Source organism: Hylobates moloch, unplaced genomic scaffold, assembly GCF_009828535.3.
Source record: "Hylobates moloch isolate HMO894 unplaced genomic scaffold, HMol_V3 SCAFFOLD_3, whole genome shotgun sequence".
NCBI classification, from domain to species: Eukaryota; Metazoa; Chordata; class Mammalia; order Primates; family Hylobatidae; genus Hylobates; species Hylobates moloch.
This window is the reverse complement of record NW_026652278.1, coordinates 76,581,466-76,604,955: the sequence shown is the minus strand read 5'-3', so window position 1 is coordinate 76,604,955 and position 23,490 is coordinate 76,581,466. Positions and strand designations below refer to the sequence as shown.

General features: G+C 39.5%; 1 protein-coding gene and 1 long non-coding RNA gene across 8 annotated transcripts in view; both read right to left on the bottom strand.

Annotated features, from left to right (window-relative positions):
- The window catches only part of NRG3 (neuregulin 3), a 1,130,131-nt gene that overhangs the window by 291,283 nt on the left and 815,358 nt on the right, over window positions 1–23,490 (bottom strand). The window lies entirely within an intron of this gene.
- LOC131383087 (uncharacterized) lies at window positions 17,631–22,045 on the bottom strand. The gene is made up of 3 exons (XR_009212834.1): window positions 21,641–22,045; window positions 19,174–19,243; window positions 17,631–17,797 (listed from the first exon to the last, which is right to left on the bottom strand). It is a non-coding gene; the product is annotated as an uncharacterized LOC131383087 (long non-coding RNA).

Genomic DNA, 23,490 nt, shown 5'->3' with positions numbered 1-23,490 from the left:
AGTGTCCTGTTTAGAGAGAGGATTGAGAGGTGAAGCCAGCTGGACTTCCTGGGGCGAATGGGGACTTGGAGAATTTTTGTGTCTAGCTAAAGGTTTGCAAAGGCACCAATCAGCCATCTGTAAAAACGTACCAATCAGCACTCTTTGTCTAGCTAAAGGCTTGTAAATGCACCAATCAGCACTCTGTAAAAACGCACCAATCAGCGCTCTGTGTCTAGCTAAAGGATTCTAAACGCACCAATCAGCACTCTGTAAAAATGCACCAATCAGCACTCTGTAAAATGGACCAATCAGCACTCTGTAAAATGGACAAATCAGCAGGACATGGGCGGGGCCAAATAAGGGAATAAAAAGCTGGCCACCCCAGCCAGCAGTGGCAACCCGCTCCGGTCTCCTTCCACACTGTGGGAGCTTTGTTCTTTCACTCTTCACAATAAATCTAGCTGCTGCTCACTCTTTGGGTCCGCACCACCTTTAAAGCTGTAACACTCGCCTCAAAGTTCCACAGCTTCATTCTTGAAGTCAGTGAACCCACCAGAAGGAACAACTCTGGACGCACCACCTTTAAGAGCTGTAACACTCACTGTGAGGTCTGTGGCTTCATTCTTGAAGTCAGCCACCAGAAGGAATAAATTCCGGACATAATTTTATTTGCATCTAACCATAATTATATAATAGAGGGATTATTATTATCTTTGTTTTATAGGAGAAAACCTAAGCACGGAGTGATTTAGTAACTCACACACAGTCACACCGCTGGTAAGACATGGAGCCACGATGTGTACCAGGGCAGGCTGGCTCCAGTGCCAGTGCTCTTCAGGTAGAAACAATTATGACATATTTAAAATGGAATCTAGTATTGTTGGAAAATAGGCAATGCATAATGATTCCTTTGCTCTTTTAAAAAAATGCAATTATCATCATCGTCCATTCATTAAATAAAATACTTTATTCAAGTCTAGAAATGTGGTTAAAAAAACAAAATTTCTAGCTGTAAATTTATTTAAAATAAATGGATGCTGTTGGCTTGACATCATGTATCACATTACTTAGGGAGATTTAAAAAATGCAATTTAGCAGGATTTTATACTAAGGGATAGTCAGGAGAGGGGAAAATGTGACAAAGTAGAATGTGGCTAATTGGAAATTAGGAAGATCAAATAGGTCAATAATTAATTGTGAAAAACAAGATGGACAGGAGTGGGCAGAGGCAACCTGGGGTAGAGCAACATCTTTTATAGTGACATCGAGTAGCGCAGTAAACAGTGTTGAGGGGTGGCCCATCTATGAGATGCTGCTTCCCTTCCTGTGTCCTGACCCTCTGTTGGCCAGCATTCGGGGCCATGAATATTATAGTGAAGGAAGTAGCTCTGCCTCACAGTCTCAAAAATTACCATATATTTTTCCCCTCAGTTCTAAACATCATGATATTGATAGAGGCAGGAGGCAGACAAAGGCCTAGGCAGATACGGAAGAGTCCCTGCAGAATCTCTAACTCATCCCACAAGTGCTTACACCACATGTTTTGTGCAGATAAGGGAGCTGCACAGGGGGCTTGCCTGGGCATGCCCACAAAGGACTAGAGGCCCACCTGTACTTAGGGAATGTGGTGGAGCCACCAGGAATTTGTGCCTTATCCAGGGAAGGAGCTTGGCCTCTTTGTCTCCTGTGTGGTGGCCCTGGTATTCAATTTAGGAGGTGGAAACCTGCTTGCAGGACCTCCTCTCTTTGCTGAGAGCTTCTTTTTGGCTTAATATATTCCATCCTTCTCACCCTTCAATGTGTCTGCATGCCTAATTCTTCCTGGTCTTGAGACGAGAACCCACATTAGCTGAGCTAAGGAGCAAAATATCTTGTATCAATATCACTGAAAAAGTGCTGAACTGGAAGCTTGAAAGTTTGAATTTCTAGTACTAGTTCTTCTTTTTACCAAAAAAGAGTCAACAAATTGCATACATTCTCTGTATCTAGTTTTCCCATTTGAATGGAATTAATTGTTACTTTTTTTTTTTTTGAGATGGAATCTCACTCTGTTACCCAGGCTGGAGTGAATGGTGCAATCTCAGCTCACTGCAACCTCTGCCTCCCGGGTTCAAGTGATTTTCTTGCCTCAGGCTCTCAAGTAGCTGGGATTACAGGTTCTGCCACCATGCCTGGCTAATTTTTGTAGAGAGGGGGTTTTGCCATGTTGGCCAAACTCCTGACCTCAGGTGATCCACCCACCTTGGCCTCCCAAAGTGCTGGGATTACAGGTGTGAGCCACTGAGCCTGCCAATTGTTACCTTTTATCCTGTTTTATTAGGATAAGTCTTATTGGTTCAAAAAACATAAAGTACCAGGAAAATCTTATTTGAGGGGAGGAATTATGGTACTAGGGAAGAGCACGTGTGCACTAACATGCCCTGGATTGGAACCTCTGCTGAGCCTGTGAGCCTTTGCAAGTTACTTGATCCCTCTGGACTTTGGCACCTCATCAGTTAAGGAGAATCTTAACAGTTCTTGTGTACGTTTGTGTGAGAATTAAACAAGACACTGCACGTACCATGCCTGGAGCAATGTTTGACACTATAAGCACATTGTAAGTTCCAGTTTCTTATGTTTGGAAATAGGTATTAAAGAGAGAATAAAATGGAGAGATCGTTGTCCTTCACACAAATAAAAAAGTAACACTGAGATCTTGTTCTGGGTCTATTTATGTTTCTGTCCTCTTCATATCTCAAAATATGAGACTTGGCCTCATAATTCTAGACAAAGCCCACAGTCAGTGAAATCTGGAAGCATGTCAGCAACCAGGACTTGGATTTGGATATGGAATTCATCACCAGTGTGTGTGGGGGTGGCAGGGGAGGCAGCAGGTTGGCAGGCAGACAGTGCTAGAGAAAATCAAATAAAGGTAATGTCTAATTTTAGGACAAGAAGACAGTATTTGAACAGCAGTGAGGTCAACAGGCACCAGTTAGGCTCAGGGCTCAGGAGCCCATCACGGGAACTGCTAGCCCTTCATAAAAGCCTTGTGTTGGGAAGCTGTTTTTTCTCGGCATGAGAGAGTGGGGTAGGGACTTGGGGGACATTGGTGCTTCTTTCCCAAATCTCGTACTTTCTTTGAGTGTTTTCTAGAATCCAGCTGTTTTTCTTAAGGTTGAGATAATCATAATTTTTGTTCGTCGGGATTCTGATTCGGGTGCATCATAAGCCACTTCCAGGTGAGGGAAGAAGAGGGGGAAGGAAAATAAAAACAAGAGAAAGACAAGGAAAAAGAAAGAAGAAAGGAGAAGAAAGAGGAGGAAAAGGAGGAGAAGAAGGAGAAAGAGGAGGAAGGAGAAAAGTGGAGGAAGTACCAGGCTGGAAGAAAGAGAATGAGCAGGGGCTGTCAGGGAGACATGAGTGTTGAGAGATTTTAATAGGGATATGAGATGAACTTTATTTTTACATCATTTAAAAAATAACTGAAGAAACCAATAGAAACCAATATTCAGTTAAAAACAAACTGAAGGAACTGAAGAAATACAATGAAATAAGGAAGCTAACAATACTTAAGGTAAAGTGAGTAATTTTTGTTGTGGATTGATGTAAATCTCTCCAAATTGTACAATGGGGTTGGGAGAGCAGGTTTAGTCATATGAAGGGGAGATGGCATGTTGTCAGTTTCATATGAGCAAAGATTGTTTGCATTTTTCTGTTTTTATACCTCAGTGGAATTTTTGCTCAGTTACACTCTGTGTAGAATTATAAATTCTGCTTTATAATATATAATTGATATTTTGTGTTTCTGACAGTAACATATTATTTATGTGAAATATTTTGGAGGACGAGGATAGATGCACACTAGAGCCACTCTCCACTCCCACCTGCATGAAATGAGGCTTTCTCCATTTGATAAAGCTTAGCGGGAGCTGAAGGGGGCAATCCTCACCCATCCAAGAAGAGAGATTGCATGCAAATTGCTTCTGAAGTTAAGATTTCCCTATGTTCCTGTGAAGTGAAAAGAAATGACAAAAAAAAAATGGCCAATTCTAATTTTAAGAAAAACATTCTATTGAAATTTAAATTTTCTCTCTATATAAGAGATTCTTCATGTGGGCATGCTTCTCACTGGCCATTCTATTTCAAAGCTAAAGATTTCTGTCTGCCATTGTAACCCATTCTGCTTATATGTATGGAAATAAATTATGAAAATGAAGGCACCAGACAAGGCAAAATCTTGCTATGTGGAGTTATGTCTGGTGTGGTAAATAGAATGAACAAGGAAAGAATCAATAAGGCAAAAAGAAGTAAGGAAATGGTCATTACAAAATAGTTTCAAGAATTCAACCTCTTAGTTCTCAGGCTTTCATCTTCGTTTACCCCAGTTTGGCAATGTATCTTGGAAAGATTTCCCCAAGCAAGGATGAAAAAATACTAAATAAAATGTACGAAGTTTATTTAGTCTTACAAACTACGGTAAAGATGTTTAGTGCTCAACTGTATCTGGTTTTCCTCTCCTTTCTTCATTCATTGTACTTCACTTTCGCCTTCCAATTAGTTGAGACCAGAGTCCTAGCAAATAAAATGTGACTAGAACTGAGAATGTGCCACTTCAGTTTGAGGTAATGAAAAGTACATAACTGAGTATTCTCCCCCTCCAAAATCTGCTCTGGAAAGTCATTCAACTCGTATCACAATTTTAAACATAAACATTGTGTTATGCTATAAGGATTTGGGGTACTTGTTTGTTATTGGAGCATAACCTATATTGACTGCTACTGGGGCTTTAGTAGTAGCCTTTAGTCATTCCTGGGCATCTAGCAGACCGTGATCATCACCACTTATGGTAATTCTGATGCTTTTTGAGATTCCTAAACATTCCAAATGGGTGAGACTTACGCACATTAACTGACAGAGGAATGGAAACCAACTGAATTTATTCTACTAGTGTGTGCAGAATCCAGGAGAAAAATGCCTTGTTTAACCAGGTTACAGTCATTTTTATGAAAATACATTTCATAATCAGTATATCAGCATTCACTTTATAGTTCTTTCTCAGGTATCTTTTGAGATTACTGGAAGATAACATTTTTACGTCCTTCAATCCTTTTTCCTCTCAAAGAATCAAGCTGTAAGTATTAGGGTGAACCACATGAAACTGCCAACATTTGACCATTTTTCATCAGCAATTTTATAAGGTGTCATCTCGCATTTCCTTTACTTTGAAAAATAAAGCACTTTATAAAAGCAGATATGATTCCTCCTTAACAGTTCTAATGATACACATTTTTTTCTGCTAAGGAAAACACTAAGAGAGCTTTAAAAGATCAGGATTCAGATATACAAATTATAGAGTTGTGTTTTGAAAATTCTTTCTTTCCATCTATCTGTGGAAAATCATATTGGGGCTTTTATATGCTTAAGCAACTTAAAAATCTATCAGGAGCAGAAATCAATCTAAAATATACAACAATAAAATGTGTATGGAAATTACATCTAAAATTATTGAGGCTACATTTTCTTTTTTTTTTTTTTTTTTTTTTCTAAAAAAGACCTATGGATTTGTTCTGGGAGAATGCCATTCTAAACTACATGATTTATAAAACTGCTACCTAATAAAATTCTAATTTATTTGCAGAAATTTGTTTACTTCTTGGGAAATAAATACTGTTGTGATTCAGAAAACTGAATTTAGCTCATTAATTGGAAGTGTTCAGTAAATCCTTTCTAAGTGAATGACCGACAACCACAGAACCAATTTTCTAGAAATAATTTTGGCCATTAAAATCCCAAAAATATTTGTTAACCAAAAAAAAATCATGAAGACTGATTAAGGAACAATCTCTAGTAGAAAACATTAATTAAACAATAACCAGTCATGTTATACCACCAATTCCTAGGATTTTTTAGGAAAGAACATTGTAGTGATTCTCCATCCAAAACACTGACAAACATCGATTAGGTACCTGCCATCTATCAGGCATATGAGAAACTTTAAGGGGAACATGGATAAATAAAAACGCTGAGCTCAAGTCTAGGTGGCAGATTAGACATGTTAAGTACAGAAATATAACACATTGTGGTAAAAGCTGTCATACAGATATGTTCAAGGGTACCGGATGTACATGTAGTGAAGCAAATAGCTATGACTGAGGAATGATGCAAACAATGACTTATATTTTACCTGTATCTTATATACTGTGTAGGAGTTTATAAGTGCACTGGAGGTGGAAGATAAGAGCAGGCGAGCACATGGGTGGTAATGTGGAAATGAGTGTTCATGGTGAGTTCAAGGATGTACTGAATGTGGCTGAAATGTGAGGTGCCTGGCAGGAGAGCAAGGACTGAAGATTAGTTTAGGAAACTAATGTGTGCTGGGACCTGCAATGTCTAGAATGGCAGGAGAAATCATTTGAAATTTAGCTGAAGGCACTGGAGTCTCACTGAAAGAACCAGAGTAAGAGAATAAAAGGACCAGATTTGGGAGATAAGTCTGCCTGCTGGGTGGCTGTAAGGTGAGTTAAAGAGGTGGGGACCAGCTTCCTAGACCTACTCTTATTCTAAGGTTTATATTATTCCACCCCCCCACCCACCATATTACATTTCAAATTCAAGGGTGTACCTCTCTACACCACACACATCACGTATCTTCACCAACACGCAACTTGATTCCTGCCTTTTAGCTCTGCTCCTAAAATCCCTACATGCAGCACCCTTTTCTACCTTCCCAAACCATGGCCACTCTTCAGAATTTAGTCCAATTTCTCTCCTGACAAAAACAAAAAAACAAAAAGCAGAATCACAGAATCTGCTGAAATAAGAGATGTGTATTATCCGCAGTTTATATCTAATAATTATGAAGCTTAAAAAGAGCCAAGTCAGAAGTACTAAAATGATTTGATCTATTGATATATTCCTGATGGTTGAGGAAACAAAGACGGCATGAAGAATAATTACAAGCAGGGATGCAGTGATGGAGGAATGTTAATTAGGCACCTAGGAGCAGCTGTATGAACTCCTTGATCGTAGAGAAAAATATAAAAGCTGACAGTCAAATGACTGCCTGCTGAGTAAAAGCACAGAACTTGGTTCAACTCCACATGAACCAGGGAAAAGTACATTTTGAAGCCCATTAAGCCTTGGGAAGACTATAAATGAGAAAGTCCTAAGATAAATCCAAAGTGGTTAATGAGGCCACATGTCTTGATTGACCTAAGATGGTTGCTCCGGAGGGCATGATGAGTTACTTACTGAGATGGAAAGCTGGTCAGCAGGAATGCTGAGTTGATTTTATTGTTTCTCTAACATGAAGTCATCTGGACCCAAGTATGGTTCTCTGAGAAACCTAAAAATATGCTTCATGTCCCATAACCCATTATTCACTGATATTTACAACTCCCAGTCAAGTTCTGTTATTGTTCTCTTCAGAGCTAAAATATGCATTTTTTCATAGACCTAAAACCTATATGCATTGATCATTTTCAGTGATTTTTGTCAAAACAGGTTGAAAGGGCATCTAATTTTTGAGGAAAAGGAAATAAGTCAAAAGGGAGGTCTACTGGGACTTAGACACAGCCACTTTAATTCCTGAGATGACTGTGTTGCATCAAATACACTCATAAGCTGCATAATGACGTTTTAGTTAACAACAGACTGCGTATATGACAATGGTCCCATAAGATCATAATGGAGCTGAAAAAGTCCCATCGTCTAGTGACATGGTAGTCACGATGTTGTAGTGCACTGTATTACTCATGTGTTCGTGGTGATGCTGGTATAAACAAACTTCCTGTGCTGTCAGTCCTATAAAAGTATAGCACACGGGGCAGCACGCAGTGGCTCGTGCCTGTAATCCCAGCACATTGGGAGGCTGAGGTGGGCGGATAACCTGAGGTCAAGAGTTCAAGACCAGCCTTGTCAACATGGCAAAACCCCGTTTCTATAAAAAATACAAAAATTAGCTAGGCGTAGTGGTGGGTGCCTATAATCCCAGCTACTCGGGAGGTCGAAGCAGGAGAATCGCTTGAATCTGGGAGGCGGAGGTTGCAGTGAGCCAAGATCGTGCCATTGCACTCCAGCCAGGGCAACAAGAGCTAAACTCCACCTCCAAAAGAAAAAAAAAAAAGAAAAAAGAAAGCACAGCACATAGAATTCTGTACAGTACATAATATTTGATCATGATAAGAAATTACTCTGTTACTAGTTAATATATTTTCTATACTATAATTTTTATGGTTGTTTTAGAGTATACTCTTTCTGAGTACACGGTATTAAAAGAAAAAATGTTAACTGTAAAATAGCCTCAGGCAGTTCATTCAGGAAGTATTCCATTGAGAAGGCATTGTTATCATAGGAGATGACAGCTCTATGTGTGTTATTGTCCCTGAAGACCTTCTAGTGGAAAAAGATGTAGTTGAAGATGACGATATTGGTGATCCTGACCCCATGAAGGCCTAGGCTAGTGCATATGGTTATATCTCAGCTTTTAAGAAAAAAGTTTAAAAGTAGAAAATAAAACAAAAATTATAAGCATGGAAAGAAGCTTATAATATAAAGATATACAGAGAGAAAATATTTTCATATGGCTGTACAATGTGTATGGCTGTACAATGTGTATTTTAAACTAAGTATTACTACAAAACAGTAAAATAAATTAAAAGTTTATAAAGTAAAGTTACAGCAAGCTATGTTAATTTACAATTAAAGAAAAAATATTTTTTTACAAATATAGTGTAGCCTAACTGTACAGTGTTTATAAAGTCTACAGAGCGTACAGAGTAATGTGCCAGGCCTCCACATTCATTCACCACTCACTCACCGACTCAACCAGGGCAACTTCCAGTCTCTGTATCACAAGTTCCTAAGGTCCTGGTCAGGCCTCCAGACTAAGAGTACTTAGTTCCTTTTTACTGAGCAGGACTGAGTTTGATCTCAATGAGAAAACCATGAAGCTACTTTCTTTCAATAATTCCTTTCCTTCCTTCCAACTGCAGTGCGTTTTCTATAATTTATTCATCCCAGTGTGCACTTACACAGTGCATCTGCTTCATCATTATTTCATTATTTCTTCTTGCTTTAAAATTGCATGAGCCATTGAGCAGCTGAGATGATAAATAGGAAAAAACACCTGGGCTCTTGGAGATGAGGGTGTGGTTAAGTTTTAGGGGGCCTCTGTCTATTCGGTCATCTACATAGTCTTGCTTGTTCATTTTTTATATTTTTTCTTATTTATCGTTTAATATTCAAAACTAAGGCCTTATTTCGTAGATGATTTGCCTTACCCTCCCTTCCCATATTCATATTCTCAAACCCATTGCTATCAAGATTTTTCCCTGCTGAGAGATCTTCCAGATATCGTAAAGTCTAATTCCTTATCAAGGCACTAAAGGTTCTTCAGAATCTGCCCAAATTATATTCCCTTGATACTTCCTACATTCCTATTTAGTCAGTTTTTTTTCTGGAACAATTTTTTGTACCTTTGCTTGCTCCACACCTTTTTCATGCCCCAATCTTTTCTGTTTTGCAAGACACAGCTTTGATCCTCTCTCCTTTCGAGAGCATCTCTTGCCCTCCTGAGTTCTTCTGGAACTTTTTTCGGGACCACTGTGTTGTACTCCATTAATTACGTAAAGGCTGTACACAGAATATATTCAAGAGTTTCACTGTTTCTTTGGTTTAGAGATTGTCATACATAATGGGGGTTAATTTTCAAAGCTAGAAAAGAAAAAAAGAAAGCAGTAATATTGACAAAAATGTATTATTTTGTTTGCTCCATCAATGGTAATTGATTATTGGCTTACTTCTAGTGCTCAATTTTGAAATTTGGTTTTCAATGGCATTGGAAGAGAAGGTATCTATAGAAAGATATATCCCCCAAAGCATCAACTAGCATTATACGTATTTGCCTTTTGGTTCAATTTAAAATATTTTTCAAAAATTAGGAAACAACGTATAAAGACATGTTAAATGGCCTTAGTTTGGAAGCGGACTGCCATCACTTCCATTTTGAAAGAAATGGAAGTATGAATCTCTTCCATTGTGATGCAATCAAGACTTCTAATTTATTTGCTTAGTGCAAGAGCATGATTACATTACCCATTATCCCTGAGGGAATGGGATGCTTTCTCAATCCTCCTGCTTTAATCTCCGTATCTGTATTATTAAAATGTATCCTTGTATCTAAAGATAATAGGATTACCTGTCTACGGGGAGCTAATGCTACTTTATTGTTTAGTGAGATCTCTAACCCAATACTTAAAACAGTGAACACAGGGGCGCTCTGAATATGTACACACAGCACATTCCAGGAAGTCTCCTGTTTGCAAGCATGTGAGCTCGATTCAGTAGCATGCAGGCAAATAGTACCTCAGAGCTTTTATCCTTAAAACAGCACTTCCATAACATCTCTTTGCCTGTATATAGTTTAGGAAAATGTAAAGAAAAATAATGCAAGTAAGAAAGTTGTTTTCTAGCCCTAGCTCTTAACTGTTTTGAACTAAAATCACTGGAATTTGTTATTTTTGGAAGCATAACCATTTCACCACAAAAATACAAGTATTACTAAAATCTATGAGCACACATATTTCAACAGGATGAGCTAGTAAACTTAAACTAATGTAGAGTGTCTTCTATCACTATAAGGTAAGTGGAATTCTAGGTTGCATCTGCTACTTATAGTTTTTCAATTCTTGGAACTTTGCTGAAAATCTCATGTAAGCTTCCTTAGCCATTTCTTTAATATTAGCTTAAAGACACCAATTTACTTCGCTTCCATAGAAACATAATCATAAAAATATGTACATATAATGATAACAATAATGGTAACAGCATTTTTTATTGAATATTATATGTATATTAGGTATTACAGTAGGCAAGTTACCCATTATTAATTTAATTCCTCTATTTCACGATGCTTCTATATACAAGGCTCTACAGTATATACTGTGATCAAGGGCAGAGAGGAAGGGATACAGGAAGAAAAAGAGAGGAAGGGAGGGAGGAAGGAAGAAAGGAAAGATAAAGGGAGGGAGGGAGAAATACAAAATTAAGACATGGTCTGTATTTTCACAAATCTGTTTGGGAGAGGGTGGGCGGTAAACATCTGTCAAATTTTCCCCACAGCATAATTTGCAAAGAGTTTTAATTTTTGTCCTATTTAAAGAAACTGAAGCTAGAAATCATAGATTACATGTATAGATTATATATGGGAGTGAGTTTTGTAAGAAATTCAAACAGTAGACCAATACTCAAGAAAAGCTTTAAGTCTCCATCAAAGACTGGTGAATAAATTCCTATGTTTGCAAACATAACATATTTAAGAGACATATGGATCTTCAGAATATTTTCTCTTAAACATAATTTTAAAAATAATCAACTATTCAGCAGTCCTTGCCCATAAAGGAGTCATTTCCACTAAATTGTACAAGGTCACTCAACTTGTTAGAGCAAGCACTATTATTTACCCTAACTAAATCAGGTTGACTCCAAGCTTCAAGATTTCCCATCACCAGATAAATACAAAGACACTTTCTAGCTCCTTATCTATTATCTATCATCTATCTATCTACTATCTACCTATCTATCATCTATCTATCCATCTATCTTCTTATCTTTCATTTATCTATCTATATCTAAGTGAACAGTGTGTGATATTCACAAACACAATGGTAGCTCCAAAGAGTAGGAAGGGACAATGTGCATGTGACAAGGTTTGTGGTGACGAGCCTTGCTTAGTATCCAGTCTAAGGGTACCTGATAAACAATAAACAGTGAGAGGACATGGTGCTTCAAGAGAAGAGCACTTTAAAGTCTCTTTGTTTTCCTCCTCCTACTCTAGTCACCTTTCTAAACCTTTTATTCTCCAAATTTTCTTCTGAATCTATGGCTCTCATCTCTTGGCAGACAGAGCAGCCTCTTGAGAGCTATCAGTGCCTTTAAAACCCCTTGTTCCCTTGCCCAGTGTTCTATTCAGCAGGCGGTTGTTGAGAACTGAGCTTACGCCCACCACAGCCTGTGCAGGAAACCAGGGAAAAAGAAATGCAGGTATCAGGATTTTCTTCTGAGGACCTTACCAAGCACTGGTGTATTAGAAGATAGAAAAACAATGGGAAGTGTTCTCCTCCAAAAGGTGGCTTGCAAATCACTATATATTTATGTTGTGCCTATTACAGAGCAGGAAGTGTTGTAGGCACTCTATCAGCTTTGGAGGAGAATGTCCATCACAGTCACTCAGATCACATTAGTTAATAAGTCAGTTCACTTCTGGACATACCATTAAATAGCAATGAAACCAAAGAGTAACTCCTTCATTTTAGAAGGTGTCACTTTTACTGACAAATGACATTTGTCAATGTATTGATTTATTTGTCAATTTATTTACTTCAGGAGAATACTATGCCCAAGAAAAGCCTAGTAAAGCACTGGTGTTTCTGCCAGTCCCTGCTGAAGATTTCACCAGCTTTCAGCAAAAATATTGGCATAATATTTCCAGTTGGACTGAGTAATTCTGAAATTGTTCCTCCTGCACATTTTAATTTTATGAAGCTTATAAAATCTAATATTTATTGAGAATCTCAGCATATTAGGCATTTCACATTGTTTCAATTGACATTACCACAGTTTTATGAGGTAAGTCAATTATTATCTCCAGTTTACAAATGAGGAAACTGAGTTTCAGAAAATCTAGTAAATTGTACAGAATCAGTCAACTGTTCAGTCAACAATGGCAGTGGTAGATTTCAAATAAGGCAATTTTGCTCCAAAACTCAAGCTCCTTAATTGCTACCTTCTAAAGCTTACCCGAAAGGCAGTTTTTTTCTCGCACGATTGTTTATCACAAGTCAGTCTTAACAACCATGAGTGATGCCCCAATTATATTTTAATATTATACTCTTCTTTGACATAAAATCCACTAATGTCTGGTCTAGACCCTGGGCTTCAAGGCTCTAGAGAAAACAGCCTGAGTTGTTTAGAAAGAAGCAAACCTGCCCTGTGGTAGCACATTTAAACTCTTGCCCAGAACAGCTTAACCTTGAGCAGCCCCAGGATCATGTGGCTAACATCCCTTGGCAAGGAGCTTTCAGGCGGGGATTGGACAGTAACTGGAATTGAAGCTGCTTATAATTATCTGCATCATTTTTAGCTTTCAATTTGAATCCCACTGAAACTGCCTAGTGAAACTAGGGCATTTATTATATGTCTGTAGCAAAAGAAATGGCTCCGAAGAACGCTTCGCCATATTCAGGATCATATTGAGCTGCATTGAGTATGCAGAGCAAACCTCAACCCTGTCGGCTCACAGCATGATCAACAGCGATTCATAAACACAGAACACTCCTGGAAATCTTGGTCCTTACTGGAAAAGTCCAGAGAATAAAGATTAAAATCATGACAAGGGAGGGAGAGTGGTCTGGTGAGACATTTATGGTTTGCTTTCTTTAGACTATTTTATTAGTATTTTAGAAGGAGCCTGTGTCCATGTATTACTCGCATGATTAAAATTTTAATTTTCAAAGGACTCAGTGCATTCATTACTTCATCAAACATTGATTGGTTATTTAATGTGTCAGACATTCTGCTGGTTATTGGTGATTTAGCAGTGGATAAAACTAAAACAATGGCACATTTCATTCATCACAGTCAAGAGACTAACATAAAGTACCCTGAAGACCCCAACCAGCCTGTTGGGGTTCAAATTTCACCTCAGTAGTTATTAGATGTGAGGCATTGCTCAAGATATATGTCTTCCATTCCTCAATGTCCTCATCTAAAATACTATGATTGCAATAATAATACCTATTTCATAGGATGGTATTAAAAGTTATATGATGTTAATATAAGTAAAGGGCTTAGAATAGTGTTTGGTGATTGGTAAAATTCATATTAGTTTTGGTATAACTAGCTACATGGATAATGCTTTCCATAGATCTTTTTCTATTTGTACAAACCATGGCACTGATATAGATGAATATGGTATAGTATATGATAATATCAAAATGGATATTTTCATATCATAGCTCTGAAATAAAATACATAGTGCAATTTATAAAATAAAGGTTAGTACATAAACTAAAGACATTTTCTTTTTTTTTTTTTTTCCAATAGGTAAGAACACAGACTTTGAACACTAATTACCTGGGTAGAATCCCAGCTCCATCCCTTCCTGTCCCTGTAGCCTTGTGTGAGTTAGATTTTCCCTGTTTCGTAATTTTTTTTGTCTGCAATTAATAATGGTGTTTATCTCATAGAGTTGATATGAAGATTGAGATATGTCACCTGGGTATTTGTACACTGCCCTGTAATCAGAAAGGCCCCACTCTTAGTTTAATGCTCTGGCATCACCATGTTAAAATTCTTAATAATTTTTGAACAAGCAGCTTTGCATTATTTTTCACTGGACTGACCTCACTAATTAGGCAGCCAGTCATCATGAGACTTAAATGAGCTAATATATGTAAAGACTTAGAACAGTGCCTGGCACAGAAAATGCTATGTAAATATTAACTATTATATTATTATATTCCTTTATTTAGAGATCAGAATCCTTATTTCAAGTGATTATGTAAATGCAAGATTTTTCTTTTCACTAGAGTAAGAAAAATTGTTTTTTGCATGGAATTTAAACAGTTACTTCGCTGAGCATTAAACATGACATACCACCTGCTATGAAATGCCATAATTATGATGAATATGCTAGTTTTATAATAGACCTTGGCTACAAAGTTCTTGACTATGACTATACAACAGTCCAGAGTCAGACGGAGTGAGAAGAAAAGATCCAACACTTCCTGAGCATCTACTATGTACAAAACAGCACAATGGTCATCTCATCAAGTCCTTCAGTTCTTCTCCAAATTATAACTCTACTTTTGTAGATCATGAAACTAAAACTCAAGGCATTTAATACAGCCCAGTCAACATCACAAAGCACAAAAATTGAAATCAGGTCTAACTACAATGTCTACATTGCCAATGTCAGATTGTCCACCTCAAATACTGAGTATAAGAGTGGCATATTTGTGAGTCCATCATTACATATGTATGTATACACGGTGCTCAGAAATATCAAGGAAGACATGATCCCAGGATATTTTTCATCCTGTCAACATTCTTCTGAGGAAAGAAGCTCCATAAAATGCAGTAGGCATCAGAACCCACAGTCCTGGAGGCAGAGTGATCTCTTAGGCAAAAAAACTCTGGTAATGTCCACTGTTGCTCTGTTAGAGTCAGGCAGGCATGAGGAAAGCAGGAGAGTGGCCCCCAACCTAAGAATGTCAGGCGACCATCAGGTGATGGTCAGGCAGTTGTCACATTGTCTTTCTAAAATAATTGGTTTAAGCCAGTGCCAGGTGTCAGGCCTCTGAGACCAAGCTAAGCCATCATATCCCTTGTGACCTGCATGTATACATCCAGATGGCCTGAAGTAACTGAAGAATGACAAAAGAAGTGAAAAAGGCCTGTTCCTGCCTTAACTGATGACATTACCTTGTGAAATTCCTTCTCCTGGCTCATCCTGGCTCAAAAGGCTCCCCCACTGAGCACCTTGTGACCCCCACCCCTGCCTGCCAGAGAACAACCCCCTTTGACTGTAATTTTCCTTTACCTACCCAAATCTTATAAAATGGCCCCACCCCTATCTCCCTTTGCCGACTCTCTTTTCGGACTCAACCTGCCTGCACCCAGGTGAAATAAACAGCCTTGTTGCTCACACAAAGCCTGTTTGGTGGTCTCTTCACAAGGACGCAAGTGACCAGAGAAAAGCAGTCTCCCAATAGATAGGAAACACCTGAAACAGTGATCAGCTGCTTCCTAATAAGATCTCAAGAGTTATGTGTGTGGGTTCAAGCATGAGCACTCAGAGGCAAAATGGTGGAGTTTAACTGGTATATGATCTTCCGCTTAGAACACTTGGCTGGTAAGGGAAAAAGGCCTCAAGTGAGCATGCATACAACTTCAGTAAACACACCATGCATGTGGCCCCTTCCAAGCGCTGGCAGGCCACTGTGCATGTGGGCAGCCCACTCCAAAGGGAGAATCAGTGGAGCAGTAATGCAACCCACCAAATCTTGCAACATACAAAACCCAAGACAAAAGTCAAACAGTGCACTTGACTCTCAAGTTGCCCACTTGGCCCCCTTCCAAGTGTGCTTTACTTCCTTTCATTCCTGCTCTAAAACTTTTTAATGAACTTTCACTCCTGCTCTAAAACTTGCCTCAGTCTCTCACTGTGCCCGACACCCCGTTGGTCAAATTCTTTCTTCTGAGGATCAAGAATTGAGGTAGTGTTGCAGACGCACACAATTTGCCCCTGCTAATAGTTCTATAATTCTAAGCAGTGTTCAAGTCTATTAAAAGAGTTTCAGAGAGTAAAAAAGAAAGACGGAGAAAATGGCCACAAGGGAAGAAAAGCCAGAGAAAGATGAGAAAAAGCAAAACAGTTTCATTTTCCTATTTCTTCATTTTTGCGTGAATGATCTTGTTGTGTGTAAAAGTGTCAGTACCAAAAACTGCATAGTCTGAAACCGATTCTAAAAACAAACAAGAAACTCTCCAAAACTTTCAACTGCCCCATGCAAACTCAAATGAAACTAATTTTGGGCCAGGTGTAGTGGCTCACACCTATAATCCCAACAGTTTGGGAGGCTGAGGCTTGCACCCAGGAGTTTGAGACCAGCCTGGGCAACATGGCAAAACCCTCATCTCTACAAAAAGTACAAAAAATAGCCAGGTGTGGTGGTGCACACCTGTAGTCCCAGCTACTAGCAAAGCTGAGGTGAGAGGATAGCCTGAGCCCGAGGTCGTAGTGAACTGAGATCATGCCACTGCACCCCAGCCTGGGTGACACAATGAGACCCTGCTTAAAAAAAAAAAAAAAAGAGAAAGAAAGAAAGAAAAATAATTTTGAAGAAAATAAAGGGAAAATTTTATTTAAATTACAAAATGCATGCTCCAAATTAAAAGAGTTCAGTTATCTAAGAAAACTAAGAGGGCTGATTGAAGTTTTCTCTGCCTCAAAGTGACCTAGAGCCCAACAAATGCATTAACTCCCCCTAAAAGCAACTCCAAACTACAATAGAAAAAAAAAATGTTCAAAGAAAGAAACCAGAATTCAGATTCCTCTACTAGAAAATAACAAATAGAGGCTGGGCGCCGTGGCTCAGGCCTGTAATCCAGCACTTTGGGAGGCCGAGGGGGGCAGATCACTTGAGGTCAGGAGTTCAAGACCAGCCTAGTCACATGGCAAAACTCTGTCTCTACTAAAAATACAAAAATGAGCCAGGAGTGGTGGAACACGCCTGTAATCCCAGCTGCTCGGAAGGCTGAGGCAGAAGAGTTGCTTGAACCTGGGAGGTGAAGGTTGCAGTAAGCCAAGATTGTGCCTCTGCACTCCAGCCTGGGTGACAGAGTGAGACTCCATCTCGAAAAAAAACAAACAAAAAAACCACAAATAGAAATGGCAGACCAAAATATGTTCACCTTTTTCTGTGATCTAGGAACATGAATAAGAGGGTGGCTGGGGGCGGTCCCCTGATGTCCTTTCACCTTTAGAGTGACAAAGAATGCAAACACCCTTAGCAGGACAACAGGTTAGTCTTCCTTAAGGCAATCCAAACAGATGTTTCAATTTTTTTTATCAACATAATATGTGGTAGCTTATGATTATTAATGAAGACAGAAGTTCAATTTTGATATTATGATAGTTTTTTTTAAGCATGTGAACAGAAGGGCTGGGACTTTTTTTCTGTTGATTCCTATAATAACTCCCTCTTCTGCATAGTGTGGCTGGCCTCGTGTCAATGAAACTCTTTCTTTACTGCAATGCTGTTGCTTTTTCCTGTTGATTTTAAGCAAAATAAAGACATTTTGTTTCTATTATTGCATGAGAATTACACCTCCCTGATTCCTATATGATATTTTTTTCTAACTGTGTGGAAACATTGTGTGAATATTTTTATATTTGGATGGATTCATAGAATTTGTCACCCTTTCAGGATGGTTCTTGCCTAGTTATGTAGATACAAAATATGATCTGTGCTTATCTGTGAGTGAAGTAAGGTACATCCCAGATACAGTACTAGAACTGAAACTGCCTTTGCAAAAATTTTAATAGTGAGAAAATTATGGCAGTGGAGGAGATCTGATCCAGCCAACTCCCCTGTGGCCTTGAGCTTTCAAACTGCTTTTAATTATTCCTTGGCTGCTTAAGCCAAGCTAGCTTTGGGAGGCATTTAATTTTTAGTTTAAATGATAATAGCCTTTCCCCAAAACTCAACCATTTTTGTAAAGCTAATGAGAGACCACCAGGCTAGGCGGATAGAGGGGGCTGAATTCTGCTAAGGTGTAGACATAAAGGATTGCCAGCCATTATTCAAGAGATCAAAAGGTATGCAACTTCCCTGATTACCCCTGCAGACAGCATCACTATTATTGAACCTAAGATTGGCCTTTTGAAATGTCTTTTCGGGTTCTTTGCATGTCTGACACCTGGCTTCACCTGGACTCACCAACTGCTCTTGTGGCCCCACCAGAAGCTATTCAGCACACAGGAGGATCATTGCCCATAACCCTATGACTGCACCCCCAACCAATCAGCAACAAACATCCATTACCTAGCCACTCCCATCACGTCCCCCAAACAACCTTTGAAAAACCCCAAGGCCGGGTGCAGTGGCTCACACCTGTAATCCCAGCACTTTGGGAGGCCGAGGTGGGCGGATCACCTGAGGTCAGGAGTTCAAGAGCAGCCTGGTCAACATAGAGAAACCCCGTCTCTACAAACATACAAAAATTAGCCAGCATGATGGCGGGTGCCTGTAATCCCAGCTACTCAGGGGGTTGGGGGGGAAGAATTGCTTGAACCCAGGAGGTGGAGGTTGCAGTGAGCCGAGATGCGCCATTGCACTCCAGCCTGGGTGACACAGTGAGACGCCATCTCAATAAATAAATAAATAAATAAATAAATAAATAAAATCCCTAATCTAGAAGCCTTTGAGGAGATAATAATTCCCTCTCCCCCATGGCGTGGCCGGCCTCATGTCAATTAAACTCTCTCTTTACTGCAATTATATGAATTAATTTTGTTTGTGCAGTGGGCAGGAGAACCCATCAGGTGGTTAAAGAATTCATTTCAGCAGGTGGGGGTGGGGAACAAAACAGGACTTCATCTGAGAGATTTGAGACTTTGCATCCAGCACAACATTCTCACTTTACCTGAATGCGCTTCCCTGGAAACTGATGCTCCCAATCTTATCAGATATAGAGTACTGGATGTATCACCCTCCTAGTAGATTCAAATGAGTGATAGATAATAAGGCTCATTCCTTGCTGGGATCATAAAGGGGACTATATTCAATTACTCATTAAAAGTCTAGAGAAGATGATACTTAAGCCACGTTTAAGTGTCAGTAAAAAGGCAAATATGACTCTTGGGGAAAGCTAACAAGTAAATGAGAGACTAAAATGATAAGCCAGATGAACTAAGAGTTTGGGTTTTTAGCTAGGGATTCTAAACTCTCTCCTTGACAACTGAGAGCCATTGTTGCTTTTGAACAAAAATGAGGCAATTTGAAAAAAGATATAGTGTGGAAAGTTTATGTAGTAATATGCAGGAAGAGATTAATAGGCAAGAATGTCAACTAGACGGCATTTGATGACTAATTCCATATTGAGTTCTCTTGTCTCTTTATTTTCCTGGTGTGCATATCTGCCACAATTCCAACCTGAATAAATCTAACTACTTGCTTTCTCTAATTTTGCCATACAGAGTCCCAGTTTACACATGTTGCCTTGATACTCCTGGTTAGCACTCTTTCAGTTTCAAAAGTCCCCTCATTTGGACAAGAAATCATATGGCCAGCCACACTGTTGAACATCTTGTATGCTGGACTAATTCAATCATCCTCCTAAACCCGCCTTTTATTGCTGAAGTTCCAAGGTTCAGTCTTGAACCCTAGGATCGTTCTGTCCTGGCTCTATGTTCTTTCCCTCTGAGTATTTGAATTCATGACACTGGCTTAAATTGTCACTTACTTAAAGATACTCCCCATATTTATATTTTTAGCATAGGCCTCTCCTTTGAGCTCCAGACCTAACTTTCTAGTTGGTATCTTCACATGGATCCCAACTGCAAAGTCATCTCAAACTCAACCTGTCTGAAAGCCCAGTGAAGATTTATAGCTGAGGCTATTCTTCCATCCCCCAACCCCCAAAGTTTGGATTGTCTCCAGTGTGCTCCCTCCTGGTAGACTTCATACCATTCATTCTGCACTCAAGCCAGAATCAAGGAGTTATTCTGACCTCTCACTTTCCGTCATTCCCACATCAGATCTCTCAGCAATCTGTCACCTTAATTCCAAATACATAAGTCTTCACTTAATGTCATCAATAGGTTCTTAGAAATTGCCACTTTAAGCAAAATACTGTATAATGAAAACAATTTTACTATAGGCTAATTGATATAAACAAGAGTTAAGTTCCTACTGCCTATTTCTGGTCATAAAAATAACACAATTTTAAATAAAGACCTCTACTATTTACCATTGAAATAAATGTGAGCTATATATACATTTAAGAAAGATGAATTTAAAAAGTAAGATAATTATTTACCCAATAATTCAAGCTCAGAGTTAAGGGAGGCTGCAGCCTGTCCCAGCAGCTCAGGGTGCAAGGCGGGGCCAGCCCTGGACAAGATGCCAGCCATCCCATCTCAGGGCGCACTCATTCATATGCACCCACGCTCACTCACACTCCAGCAATTGACCTAATGCATAGATCTTTGGGATGTGGGAGGAAACAGCAATACCTGAGAAAGCCCATGAAGGGCTGGGCACGGTGGCTTACGCCTGTAATGCCAACATTTTGGGAGACTGAGGCAGGCGGGTCCCCTGAGGTCAGGAGCCTGAGGCCAGCCTGGCCAACATGGTAAAACCTGGTCTCTAATGAAAATATAAAAAAATTAGCCAGGTGTGGTGGTGCTCGCCTGTAATCCCAGCTACTAGGGAGGCTGAGGCAGGAGGATTGCTTCAACCTGGGAGGCGAAGGTTGCAGTGAGCCAAGATCGTGCCACTGTACTCCACCCCGGGAGACAGAGTAAGACTCCATCTCAAAAACAAACACACCAACAAACAAACAAAAACAAACATGCAGATTTGAGAGGAACATGCAAACTCCACAAAGGCAGGGGCCCAGGCCTGGAATTGTTTTGTTTCGATTTGTTTTGTTTTTTCCTCTTCAACAGTCTAACAAAATGACAATATTTGAGAACCTGCTGCAGCATTCCCCCTTATGTCTCCTCCCTACCACCATGATCACCCAAGCTGCTGTAATTAGTCATGAATGAAGGCAGAAAGCTCATTACTGCTCTCCACATTGACAGTAGCCCCTGGAATCGTCTGTTTGCCATGGGGCCACATATTTCTTTTGTTTGTTTTACTATAAATCTGATCACTTCTATCACCCAGTGCATTTTCAAACAAATCAATAACCCCATTTTCCTTAAAATAAATATAAAAAGATGCCCCCTTACTCCTCTCCAGTCTCCTTTGGTGCCACCCCTCTCCTGTGCTCTGGCCACATTGTCTGTTCTCCATTCTCCTGATGGCCTCAGCGCCTTCTCACCAGGCACCTTTTGCACTTTCTGTCCCCACTGCCTAAAACGTTTCTTTCCTAGTACCCTCACCTGCTTGAGGCCTGCTTCTTTCTGGCTCAGCTTAGTCTTCATTGTCTCAGGAAAATCATCTTCATGATTTGGGCTTTCTTAAAAAAGCAAATTTACAACTTACACGCTAGGGAAGACAACTGAAATTTTGCTGATATTAGAGATCAGTAAGGAAAAAACCTAGAAAGAAAACAGAGGAGTTCAGGCCTGAAACTTGGGAAACAACCATTTAAATATAGGATGGATAGGAAGATAGAGACAGTGAAGAGACTAGGGGAAGCCAAAGAACAAAGTCCTCACTCATTTAATTAATCAAAACTTTGCCTGTGATAAATAGATGTTAGCATATCTTCACATTATTTTTGACTGCTGCCTAATTATCTTCCACTTGTTCTTGTAGAGGAATCACACATGTGACATTGGAGCATCCCTAATTCTGGTTCTACTTTTGAATAGGTGTGTGGTTTCAACTGAGTTGGTTCATCTCTCTGTAATCAGGTATTTCACCACCTATGAAGTATCGTTTACCTCATTTTACAAAGGATGAAATACAGAGGAAAGAAGTTGAGCCACGTGTGTGAGGTCACAGAGCCAATGACAGGGCCAAGATTGGAACTCAGAAACCACAGCTGTCCAACCTGAAGTCCAAGCTCTGCACCCTATTCAGCAGAGCTTCCAAAGAACGACAGTCACTAATCCACTGCTCCCTGTATCTTCAGAGTGGCAAAAATGACAAATCCAGGCTAGATCAAAGACTCTCAAGGCAATCTGCTCCTTAACGGGGAGTCAAAGATACTTGCTTTAGCCAGGTTCTGAAATGACCTTAATCCATATTTAGCTAAAAACAGACCAGATACTCTGGGCTTTTCGATCACATTAACATATTTCAACCAATGAGACCAACACCACCCAAGGTAACGTCCCAGCCAGAGATTCATTCTCCTGTAACAACTGGAGCTTACTGAAAGTGACATAACTAAGAAAGAGACGCAGGAGTCACAGTGTTGCCGCTGTTTTAAGGCCATAGTACACTGAAGCATGATGGGTTTTCCAGGCACTGGTGAGGACCTTAGGGTGTGGGAGGAGGAGCTATGTGTGTGGACTGGCAACACATTGCAGATGCAGGCTAGGGTCCCAAGCTCATTGTCACAGCCACCTTCCACCTAAGGGGGAAAGTTGGAACTTGGGCTTATTGCCTCCCAGAGGTGGACTTACTGTGCAGAGAATGGAACCCAGGCTTCAGGGTTCATCTCTTGTTCAACCGTCTAAGGAGGATGAGAGTTAATGGGAAATGCAGAGGATTGCAGGTGGAGAGGAGATGCCAGGTTGCAATCAGGAAACTCTCTATGCAAACATGTTTCAATGCATTGCCTAAAAAGAACACAAAAAGAGGACCTGGATCTCCCAGTCTCTGCTAACTTTGGTGAATTCTCTCTGCTTATAAATTTGTGTTTTTTTGTTTTTTTTTTTTTCTTGAAGAGAGCCAAAAAAATGTATAAGCTTTAGGATCCACAGGAGAAGATACCTGTTTTGTGAGTCCTTGAGATTATGACCTTAAGTTTCTCTTTATATGTGTCCTTTAAATCTATTGCTAGATAGGTAAGCTAGGGAAGGAAGGAAGATAACCGCCTGAAATAACATGGTAGTCATGAGAGAATCTTCCTACAGGTTGGAAAAAGAGCAGGTACTCTCTCTGAAAAACTCTACAACCATACTTGTTCATTTGGGTGTAGAAAAATGATATAGGACTGAATAATAAGCATGACTGAGCTAATTAATAATGACAAGTATTATCAAGTCTCTGATAATTTACTGTGCAATGTGGACAAAAATGAGTTTGTGTGTGTTTATGCCGCATGTATTTGTGCACG